The sequence below is a fragment of the Haliotis rufescens genome, unplaced genomic scaffold, assembly GCF_023055435.1.
Source record: "Haliotis rufescens isolate VD_foot unplaced genomic scaffold, xgHalRufe1.0.p SCAF_1, whole genome shotgun sequence".
NCBI lineage: Eukaryota > Metazoa > Mollusca > Gastropoda > Lepetellida > Haliotidae > Haliotis > Haliotis rufescens.
In genome coordinates this window covers 84,047,599-84,060,262 of record NW_025963779.1, presented here as the reverse complement: position 1 = coordinate 84,060,262, position 12,664 = coordinate 84,047,599, and the positions used below count along the sequence as shown (strand labels likewise).

At 40.9% G+C, this 12,664-nt stretch overlaps 1 protein-coding gene across 3 annotated transcripts in view; it reads left to right on the top strand.

Moving 5' to 3' along the window:
• The window catches only part of LOC124136928 (zinc finger protein 345-like), an 89,744-nt gene that overhangs the window by 61,258 nt on the left and 15,822 nt on the right, over positions 1-12,664 (top strand). Inside the window, exon 4 of one of the 3 annotated variants that reach the window (XR_006861451.2) lies at positions 10,615-10,656. The exons of the other annotated variants lie outside the window; for them this stretch is intronic. The gene's annotated coding sequence lies outside the window, so the exon portion shown is untranslated. The remainder of the gene's footprint in view (positions 1-10,614; positions 10,657-12,664) is intronic. 3 annotated transcript variants of the gene reach the window in all.

Below are 12,664 nucleotides of genomic sequence, written 5' to 3'. Positions count from 1 at the left end.
CGGGTGACTGGGTACAGGGTCAGGTGACTGGGCACAGCGTCAGGGTCGGGTCAGGTGACTGGGCTCAGTGTCGGGTGACTGGGTACAGGGTCAGGTGACTGGGTAGAGGGTCGGGTGACTGGGCTCAGTGTCGGGTGACTGGGTACAGGGTCAGGTGACGGGGTACAGGGTCAGGTGACTGGGTACAGGGTCAGGTGACTGGGTACAGGGTCAGGTGACTGGGTACAGGGTCAGGTGACTGGGTACAGGGTCGGGTGACTCGGCTCAGTGTCGGGTGACCGGGCACAGGGTCGGGTAAATGGGCACAGGGTCAGGTGAATGGGCACAGGGTCAGGTGACTGGGCACATGGTCAGGGGAGTCCAATTTTGCAATGGTCCATATTTGATGGACCACTTTGTGTCTTGTGTTGGGGTCTATGAATGCGGCATGATGCCCTCGCTGTCCCGGCTCCACCGTGATGCTATTCACAGTAGTCACTATATACTCTGACATTATGTGTCATTATTATTACTGTACTATATTTCTAAGTATCATATTGTACATGATGTTAATAAATTTGTTTCTGTACCCGGCACCTTGAGTGTATATGTACCATAAAATCTATCCGATCTTATTTGACGGTGACGATCCATATTGCCATGGTAACATGTTTTATGATATCCCATATTGTGATAGGCTCAATTTGAACTTGACATTCAAGGAGCCATCAAAGGTGTTATGTAACATTATTGTTTTATTGTTGTGGGTTTGTATCAATCATCGGAAAGAGCTTAACATGTTGCTGTACGAGGAAGTACTTTTGATCAAATTGAGGTTTCTAAATTCATTTTTGTATCCTTTGTGCGTTATTGCACCTCAACATGGATCAATGTTTATGCTTTTGACCACTTGTAGATTATTTGCAAGTAGTCTTGATGGAATAAGAATATTGCTTATAAAACATAAAACAACATTCAATGACACTTTTGAAAACAATATTTCCATGGTTCTCATGATGTTGTGATGTAAATGCAATATGGACTATACAAATCTGATAGAACCCTGTTGGCAGTTTAAGGCTAAGTGTCATGACGGGTGAAAAGGTTTATGTAAATGGCATCTGTATAGCACAGACATCCACCATGACAACATGACACATGGCAGGATGTTGGGGCAGGCTGGTGTTATCGGCCAGGTGGGAGATATTAGCCTCACAATCACGGCTGCTGACAGGGGAAAGTGGCAGTGAGGAGAGACGAGCAGGGAAATCATTGTGTTCCATAATAATAGCTGGCAGAGTTGAGATAGGATATGCTGTACAGAGCTGGAAATGGGATAGGAGAGGGTGTAGGAAGCTGGAGCTGGAATATGATGTAGAGAGCTGGAATAGGATCGGGTGTAGAGGATAGGAGAGGGTGTAGGGAGCTGGAGCTGGAATAGGATGTAGAGAGCTGGAATAGGATCGGGTGTAGAGAGCTGGAAGAGGATAGGGTGTAGACGATAGGAGAGGGTGTAGGGAGCTGGAGCTGGAATAGGATGTAGAGAGCTGGAATAGGATCGGGTGTAGAGGATAGGAGAGGGTGTAGGAAGCTGGAGCTGGAAGAGGATAGGGTGTAGAGAGCTGGAAGAGGATAGGGTGTAGACGATAGGAGAGGGTGTAGGGAGCTGGAGCTGGAATAGGATGTAGAGAGCTGGAATAGGATCGGGTGTAGAGGATAGGAGAGGGTGTAGGGAGCTGGAAGAGGATAGGTGTAAAGAGCTGGAATAGGATAGGGTGAAGAGGGTTGGGATAGGTTAGGCTGTAGAGAGCTGGAGGTGGAATAGGGTGTAGAGAGCTGGAATAGGGTGTAGAGAGCTGGGATAGGATAGGGTGTAGAGAGCTGGGATAGGATAGGGTGTAGAGAGCTGGAAGAGGATAGGGTGTAGAGAGCTGGGATAGGATAGGGTGTAGAGAGCTGGGATAGGATAGGGTGTAGAGAGCTGGGATAGGATAGGGTGTAGAGAGCTGGGATAGGATAGGGTGTAGAGAGCTGGAATAGGATCGGGTGTAGACGATAGGAGAGGGTGTAGAGAGCTGGAAGAGGATAGGTGTAAAGAGCTGGAATAGGATAGGGTGAAGAGGGTTGGGATAGGTTAGGCTGTAGAGAGCTGGAGGTGGAATAGGGTGTAGAGAGCTGGAATAGGGTGTAGAGAGCTGGGATAGGATAGGGTGTAGAGAGCTGGGATAGGATAGGGTGTAGAGAGCTGGGATAGGATAGGGTGTAGAGAGCTGGGATAGGATAGGGTGTAGAGAGCTGGGATATGATAGGGTGTACAGAGTGGGGATAGCTTAGGCTGTAGAGAGCTGGAGCTGGAGTAGGGTGTAGAGAGCTGGAAGAGGATAGGGTGTAGAGAGTGGGAATGGGTTAGGCTGTAGAGAGCTGGAGCTGGAATAGGGTTTAGAGAGCTGGAGCAGGAATAGGGTTAGAGAGCTGGGATAGGATAGGGTGTAGAGAGCTGGGATATGATAGGGTGTAGAGAGCTGGAATAGGATAGGGTGTAGAGAGCTGGAATAGGATAGGGTGTAGAGAGTGGTGATAGGTTGGGCTGTAGAGAGCTGGGATAGGATAGGCTGTAGAGAGCTGGGATAGGATAGGGTGTAGAGAGTGGTGATAGGTTCGGCTGTAGAGAGCTGGGATAGGATAGGCTGTAGAGAGCTGGGATAGGATAGGGTGTAGAGAGCTGGAGCTGGAGTAGGGTGTAGAGAGCTGGAAGAGGATAGGGTGTAGAGAGCTGGAGCTGGAGTAGGGTGTAGAGAGCTGGAAGAGGATCGGGGGTAGAGAGCTGGGATAGGATAGGCTGTAGAGAGCTGGGATAGGATAGGGTGTAGAGAGCTGGAGCTGGAGTAGGGTGTAGAGAGCTGGAAGAGGATCGGGGGTAGAGAGCTGGGATAGGATAGGGTGTAGAGAGCTAGAATAGGATAGGGTGTAGAGAGCTGGAAGAGGATAGGGTGTAGAGAGCTGGAATAGGGTGTAGAGAGCTGGAGCTGGAATAGGGTGTAGAGAGCTGGGATAGGATAGGGTGTGGAGAGCTGGGATAGGTGAGGGTGTAGAGAGTGGGGATAGGACCCAGGGCTCGAAGTTGCCAGTGAAGTTTGTGAAATGCAATGAAATATTTTAAAACACTTATCTCTTAGTGAGTACCGGAAAAATCATGAATTTAACTCTTTCAACACCGTAGGCAAATACACCGGCCAAGAAGCCTCAAGTCCCCAGACAACGCAGGCTGGTAGACCGACCAAGCCGTGATCACGTCAAAGCCGTATATAATATAATGAACCTACCGATCATATCATTCATTTATAAAATATCAAGCATTTCACAATGTTTGATATATGTATTCCATTTCAATTTATCCTTTTCTATCGCTAAATTAAAAAAAATATTCACTATTTCAAACAATGTTTTTGAAAATATAATTCTTGGACACACACTTCAAGTTTGACAAAGGTCCACATCGGACATGTCAAAGAGCAAAAAAAATACATTTCAAGCAAATCTTTAAATATACTATACAAAGAAATATATAAGACCAACAAAAATATATCTAAAAGTTGTCAAACTTACATCTAAGTTATTATTTTCGTCTTTTTGTGCGATTGTGTATAATGTAAGTCAAATGACATCTTGGCTTTTGCCGCCTTGATTTCTGGGCCAACATATAGGCATGAAAAAAAACTTTGTCACAGCTCATAACCTAGCGCAAGACATCCATGAAGTTCTATATTTTTAATATAGATCGCGATTTCCTGCTTAAAACATTCAGAATAATTTGATTTAACAAAAAAGGTTTTGTCAAAATGTGAAATTCATCATACACAAGGACAGTACCATTGCTGTTTTTTGATTGGCTGCCTTAGGTCACATGCAAAATTTGACCAATCACGAACCTAGTAGCAGATTTCGGCAAGAAAGCATCAGAAACAAATGAGAAACAAATTTTTGTTTGAGCACAGAAGCATCACGGACTGTTGGCCAAGATAAACACTTTCAAGGCAGCCATTTCCAGATAACAAATTTATGCTTCTCAAAAGAAGTTAAAGAACAACCAGTTCTTTCATATTACTAAAGTTATCAGTCAGAGTAATATGAAAGGATCAGGTGTTCTTAACTTCTTTTGAGCTGAATATATCAGGTTCAAAATTGGCTGCCAGACCTTGATTTTTCATTAAAAGAAATTCAAATGCTAATTATGTTACTATGGATACATAGGTTACCTTGGTGATTGTTTGTACTGTTAATGTTCTCATGATCTTTTCAGTCATACACATGTATGGAACAGATGGCTCTATCTAATGTTTACCGATGTAGCATGTTCCAAGATTGAGAACACACACTAAATATTTAGATATGATTGAGTCTGCAGCACAACTCCCTTCCAATTGCATGAATACGGACATCTAAACATTGATCGCATCCTTGACCTTGAACATGATGGCCTTTGACCCAACACAATTACCCTTTGACCAGGATTATTCTGATGACTATTAGTTTTGATGGCAAATCAATGGCATTTAATACATGTGTCGGGTGTCTTTAGTGAAGGCTGAGTGTCCTTGATAGTTTTCAGGCTGACTCGAAGTGGCAGGCCCAGTCACAGCCCCTAGCTGGGGCCTCCCAGCCCTTATTTCCTGCCCATCACATTCACTTAGGGGCCTCCAGTAGGGCCCTGCTTCGTTTCACAACAATCCCGAGTAATGAAGTACGGAGAGTCTCGTCAAACGTTGTCACGATGTGTACGAGGCTTAAACTATCACCATTGTTATTCTTACAATACCAACATCCTATACAACAAACACTACGGTAAATGTTTTTGGAATGTGGAATATTCAGCTTCTTGGACAAATATTGATATACAACATGCAAGATAGTTATTGGACAAAAGACACTCTAGGGAAAGGGTTCAAAATACATATATGACAAATATTACGCAGTTCAACATATTTGGACTTACATAAATTCACACAGTAAATAATATGGGATTATAATGTTTTCGAAAACTCTGAACGGAGAAACTGAGTATTCATGATGTTTATTTTACAGAATTTCTAATATAGAGAACTCACAGTTGTCCAATTCCCTGAAATCCGTAAAACATCTTGACGGAATGCGGATAAACATAGGCCTTTCTCACCGGAAAGCATGGTACTCGCTCCATACCCCAAGGGAGCTAAAAACAATACTCACCACTAATGAGAAGAAACAATAAAGCGCTATTAAAATATCTTATTACCATATCTGACTGACTACCGTTACAGGGATCAATAACATTATTTATAAGAATTAAGATAAGATAACATATCTATTGCGTAACATTCCATTGTCAAACAGTGGCAGTCTACAAACTACAAATAAATAAACAGTAAGTTCAAAATATACAGGTACATTCTACATATATGTGTTTTCTTGCCTTCTCTTGCAAATCATTTACAAAACTGAAGGTGTAGTTTTTCTGGAAGTGGTGGGGCGGTCGGGCAGCCAAGTGGTTAAAGCGTTCGCTCGTCATGCTGAAAACCCGGGTTCGATTCCCGACATGGGTACAATGTGTGAAGCCCATTTCTGGTGTCCCTCACCGTCATATTGCTGATATATTGCTTAAAACGGCGTAAAACCATACTCACTCACTCACTCACTCACTCACTCACTCACTCACTCACTCACTCACTCTGGAAGATGTGTATTAATTTTTTTATCTCCCTTGCATATAATGGGGGAAATAGTCAATTGACTATTGACAATTGATGTGTTAATGGAGGCAAAATATATTGATTGATAAGACTTTTCATTAATATTACGGAAGTTAAATTTCACCTAAGTTGTATACAATGCTAATTTCAAAACCGGATTACCTTACTCAACATGTGAAGCAGCCAAGAGTGTATGGAAGTTTCAGTTGGATGGGGGGGGGCACGGGTGGCCCAGTCGTCTAAGGTGCCGTGATTCGTTTTGCAGAGTTACGTCCATTGGGCATGCCAGAACCCTATGATAGTGGGTTCGAATCCTGGTTCACCCCGATTATGTTTCCAGGTTTGTCAGCACCATACCCATGGTCGTGGGTTTCACTGAAGTGGTAAATGTCTGAGACCTGCATCACTTCAGGCTTTCCTCCCACATTAAGCTGACACACCGTGATGTAACTGGAAGCGGTGTTAAACCCAACTCACTCACTCACTCAGTTGGATGACCCACATGTTGACTCTGTGTTAGAACCGGTCCCCAGCAACCTGTCCTTGTGGTTTAGGGATATACCAGGTGATACTGGTGGTAAACTACGAACCATATTAGTCTAACCGGGTTAGAAACGGTCCCCAGCAACCTGTCCTTGTGGTTTAGGGATATACCAGGTGATACTGGTGGTAAACTACGAACCATATTAGTCTAACCGGGTTAGAAATGGTCCCCAGCAACCTGTCCTTGTGGTTTAGGGATATACCAGGTGATACTGGTGGTAAACTACGAACCATATTAGTCTAGCTGTGTTAGAACCGGTCCCCAGCAACCTGTCCTTGTGGTTTAGGGATATACCAGGTGATACTGGTGGTAAACTACGAACCATATTAGTCTAGCTGGGTTAGAACCGGTCTCCAGCAACCTGTCCTTGTGGTTTAGGGATATACCAGGTGATACTGGTGGTAAACTACGAACCATATTAGTCTAGCTGGTTTTAGGCTTCATATTACTTGACTCTTTATGAAAAACAACAAAAATTGACATCCTCACCTACACTGGATGAAGGAATACTATTTTGTGAAATATTGTTCTAAAATTTTAATGGTGAAAAATACATATGGGATGAGAATTAAACAATGGATTCATTCACAGTGTATATTCTGTTTCAAAGCAGAGAAAATGATTTTATCAAGTTGTTTAGAAGGATGAGATAAGATAAATATCATTGTATATATACACCCCCTTGAGACTAGTACAGGAACTAATTAAACACATTATACATTATGTTAGAAATATTATTATAATGACAATAATGATAATAATGACACACAATGTCAGTATTTTGTGACATTTTGTGGGATGTATTTGTGCTTGTTCTTCCTGTTGATAGAATCTGGTAATTAGGACATCGGCATAATGGTATGTCAACACATGTGTATCTCGGCATCTCGGCATCTCGGCATCTCGGCAACCATCCCTCCTGCAGCAAACATCACACTGCAGTCATACCGGGTCACGATTGGCTCCCCTTTATTGGAGACGATGTGTAAATCATACAGATTCCATGAATTTATCTCTTCTTAATAGCCGATAATTTCCATTCCATCAGTACATATTCATACTCTGAGGATCATGATTCATATCAAATTTTCACTTTTTGTCACTTCTACAGTTAAAGAATTTGCAAGTGCCATATATTTTCATTCCATTTCCAACCAAATTGGCAAATTTGACGCAAATAATTGCACCTATACTGCCGATTCAGTGTTTAATTGTGGGATCCCCAGGTTATTTGTAGGAAAGCCATCGCCCATAATGTTAAATCAATATCGTTAAGCTAATAACAATTTTGTTCTTGAAGAGGGACATACTTTGGGACATCGTTAGCGGGTTCTTTACGACCAGTCGGCTTCCTCTGGCCATGCATCACGGAGAGGGGCCCGCCTTCAACACAATGTTGACACATTGGTGCTATCTGCTTCGGGTCGCCATGCTGGAGATAATTGCTCATTGTTCAAGCAGTGTAGATGACTTACAATGTCGCTTATTGAATGTCACTCCTATCTGAGTGGTGTATTCTTTGAAAATATTTATCTAATTATAGCAATGATAAACCTACACAATGCTTAGTGTTAAGGCTGTGTTCAATGGATCTGACCTTCTGTCCATGGAGACTCTTTGCAGTGAAAAGAGTGAATGTTATTTCTAATTGTAGTCTAACAATATTCCAGCTGTATCACATCTGCCTCTAAGTGATGTAATCAGAGCTGGGCAAACCGGTGGTTGATAGCATGAACATCATAAGCTTCCTGTCCTAGGGTATGATGGCACTAAAGGGACAGACAGGGGTGGCCCAGTCATACAACATGCCAGAATTTGGTGTGCAGAGTTATGTCCCTTATGTTATGTAGGATTTGAATCCCAGATGTTATGATTACCGTATTTTCTTGAGTATAGTGCGCACTTTTTTTTGAAAAAACACAGCTGTGTAGAAGGGGGTGCGCATTATACACGAATTATGAGTTTGGATGTTTTTTCCCCCCATGGAAAGACATTACCGTGAGCACGAAACACCGGAAATACCATGTCAACAAATCCATACTGAAGTACGCAAAATAATCATGTAATTACACTGTCTGGCTATAAAAAGTGTTCTTTGTATATCTGGACTTATGTTTGTAACTTATTTCATTAATTTTATTCAAAATTCCATATAAATATTGTTTTTATTAATTTCGGCGAAACCGTTATTAACAGCAACCACGGTCAGAATACCGCTATTGACGCCTTGAAACGAACTTTAGTTGACAGAGAATGGATACATATATCATATATGACATACTTTGACTCGTTAAAAGTCATATTTGTTTTTGTTTGACGATTCTATGTCAACATGAAATTCTCGCGATCACGCGATCACGCGATCACGCGATCACGTGCGCGTGAGCCTTGACGGTGACTGGTCAGACTGGTTCCATGTAAAAATAATACCCGGGAATAGCGATCAGCTGCTTCACTTAGGGTTATTATTATTTTAAATATGTTTAGTAAAGGCTGCATATAATTAAGAAAATAATGGAATATATTATTCCTGATAAAAAAAAATAGTTTCAGATACAATTGTTGCCGATCCTTGCATTAAAAATCCTATAAAGTTATATCATTGGGTGTGTCTTGACCGAATCACCGGTCGATTCCAAGAAAACGTGTGTACAGCTAATTGCTGTTTCCGGCTTAGTTTACGAGAAAATACACAAGGTAATCTTAATCCCTAGATATAAAACAATGCCTAGCAGAACAATAAATACTATTTAAACGGTAAATAAACATGTCTGGTGATTTTTTATCTCAAATTTCGAATTTGTACTGACGAAGTTTCTCAGCACCCGTTGGTTTGCCGGACTTCGCTGAGAGGGTACGGTGTAATTTTTTTCTGCGCATAATATTGAAATTTCTTTTTTTCCAAAATATTGAACCCGCTAGAGGGGGGTGCGCATTATACATGGGTGCGCACTATACTCAAGAAAATACGGTATAGTCCTTGGTTTATCAGTACTATATCTGACCCCTGAAGATCCGGGGTAAAATAGGTCTGCAGCAACCTATGCTTGCCGTAAAAGGCGACTAATGGGATTGGCTGGTCAAGCTCGCTGATTTCAATCACTGGATTGTCTGGTCTAGACTCGATTATTTACAGACCACCGTCCTATAGCTGGAATATTGCTGAGTGCGGCGTTAAACAACAAACAAACAAACAAACAAACAGTACTGTACCTGTGGTCATGGGTGTCCCCAAAGTGGTAAACCTCTGCGTCACTTCAGGTTTTCCTCCCATGTCAAACTGACATGCTGTGACCTTGCTGAAAAACTGTTCCAAGCACCCTTAAGCCACACTCACTCACTCAGTGACGACACATCCAGGCTGCACTCTGTTACCACCCGATTCTAAATCACCTCTTACCTGAGGGGCAGTCGGGTAGCCTAGTGGTTAAAGCGTTCGCTCTTCACGCCGAAGACCCGGGTTCGATCCCGACATGGGTACAATGTGTAAAGCCCATTTCTGTGGCCCTGCTGTGTTAAATCAAACTCACTCATTCACCTCTTACCTGAAGTTTGGGATGAAACCTATTATTTTGGGTTCAAATCTTGGTTTACCCCGATTATGTTTCTAGGTTTGTCAGCACCATACTTGTGTTCGTGGGTTTAACCGAAGTGGTAAACGTCTGAGACCTGCATCACTTCGGGCTTTCCTCCCACATTAAGCTGACACGCTGTGATATAACTGGAATACTGTTAAAAGCGGCGTTAAACCCAACTCACTCACTCACTCACTCACTCACTCACTCACTCACTCACTCACTCACTCACTCACTCACTTTTATGTCTATTGAAAAATTAATGAAAAAAATTTGCTGTAGAATCACTTTCCATTTATTCATTATCAAAACAATAGCACTATTTTGCTACATGAGGGCAGATGAGATACTTAAAAACATATGACTTTTGTCATATGTATTTAGGTATAATTTCAAAGTCACATGTATTTATATATCTACAATAGTTCGAGGTCAGCTGATTTTGAATTTTTTAGTTGAGGTCAGCAAGATTTTACTTTCAGGGTCCTGGGATTATGTTTTTTTAATGTGTCTAATCATTTTATCCTATCAAGACTTTCAATTCTTTTTTTATATCAGGATGAAAAGGTTTTTTCCTCCAAATATGATACTCAAAAGAAGTTAAAGAACACCCAATTCTTTCATAATACTAAAGTAAATCTGTCATGGCATGACTGACTGACTAAAAATGGTAATATGAAAGAATTGAGTGTTCTTCTTTTAAGTAGCATTTATTGACATGTACCAAGTCGTATATTGGAAGTTTCTTTTATTCATGAGCTTTTTTATTTTTCTTCTTTTTCAATTCAAGGGCTCCCCCAGATGATGAGATGTTAGGTCGCAAAGATTCTTGGTATGTAGACTGCAGAGGCTGGCTAGAAGTGTTAGCTGGTGGTTGTGCTAAGTGACAAGTGACAGCCCTGAAGGGCCTCATCCCAATTGGAGGTGATGGGCTGATATGCAGTCATTTCTCAAAGTCAAAGATGATCACAAAAATGCTGTCATTTGCAACATCAGGATTGTGATTTTTTTTCAGATTTAGAAATTAACTTTATCTGATTAGTGGCAACATTGGACTTTTTTTTGTTTTTGACATATTTATGACTTTATTACATGTTGCAGGCCTGGTGGCTGGTGAACATTAGCACAGAAAGTATAGTGGACTTGACAGTAGGCTTCCCAGTATCAATTAGTGGAGTTATTATATTGTGAGTCCTATTTGTATGTTACATGCTTCAGTGATACTGAGGTGGCACAACACTATAAGTGGAAGATTTGCAGGGGGGGGACTCTGGGTAGGCTCCCCAGCGTTATGAGGGGTAGTAGGTGGCCAACTTCTCATCACACTTTATTTCTGTGAAAGTTTAACAAATTTAATGTTATCATGAAGTCGCACGTGAGCCAAGGCTTTCAAGTTCAAAGCACAGTTTGGAGACGTAAGGCCACACTTTTTAAATTTTATTTTTCATGGATTTATTCCAGCTTTTCGAAATAAGGTCAGTCGGAAAAAAAAGAAAAATAAATAAATAAGTATATCCATCATATATTTAATTTTATGAAAGTTATTCTGCCATGGAGTTAAAACTGCAGCTATCTTACCGAATCACTGATAGTGATGAAGACATTGAATTCATATATAACATTTTACATTGTAAAAGAGGGTCTCTATTACTTGCGGGACACATTAAAAATAAATCTTTTCATGTTTTATTTAATTCTTTTCCAGCTGCTTTTCAGTAGGAACGATAGGCCCATGAAACAGAAAATATAAAATGTGTGGTCTAAACACTGGTAAAGAAGTTGCTACTAGAACACATCTCTTCACAGGACTAGGATTAAATAACATAAAGTATTCAAATTTCAGGAAAACAAAACAAAATAATACATCTTTGCCTTCTGAATTGGCTGAAAATAATCAAATACAAAATTAAATTTAAATGACTACTGTTTAAAGAAATATGAAACAGAAAGTTCAATAGAATGGGCTGAAATGTTGCTGAAAAGAACGTTTCTTGGGTGTTATGTCCAATATTGGCTACTAATGACATGGCGTAACTGATTAACTGTAGGAATATCAAAGAATTGGGGGGTATTTTACTTCTTTTAAATGGCACAGTTAGATAAGATGACACATTAGGCACGTTGATATGGATAGGTTGATTATTACATGAGCAGATGCGTTAGATAAGATGCTATGTTTAATCAGATGATATGTTCAATAAGCTGGTATATTAGATGAGATGCTATATTAGATATTTAATCTGATTATATTATAGCCCTTCTCATGTGACTATATTTATAGGCATGTATTTAGATTGATTAATATCTGTGTTTACATAACTGGATCTGAGTAGTATTGTGTTATATACCCAGGCTTGTGTTTCCACCCTAATCTCCAATCCATGGCTGATTTTGGTAACCGAAACACTTGACAGTTATGATGTTTTGTTGTACGTCTCATGTCAGCCTTCAACGTGAGCTTCCCACTTGTCTGAAAACCAGATCAACTCAACACTCACACACTCTCTCTCACACACACACACACACACACACACACACACACACACACACACACACACACACACACACACACACACACACACACACACACACACACACACATACACAGAGACTCACACACTCAGACACTCACACTTTCACACACTCACACACAAATACAGGTAAACACTGACACAAACACACATGATTACAAACTCACACATATTCACACACACAAATACAAACACACACAAATTCACACACTCACGCACACATACAAACACACATACAAACATACAAACACACTCACACACACACTCACACACAAATACAGACAAACACACACACACAAGAATAGACAA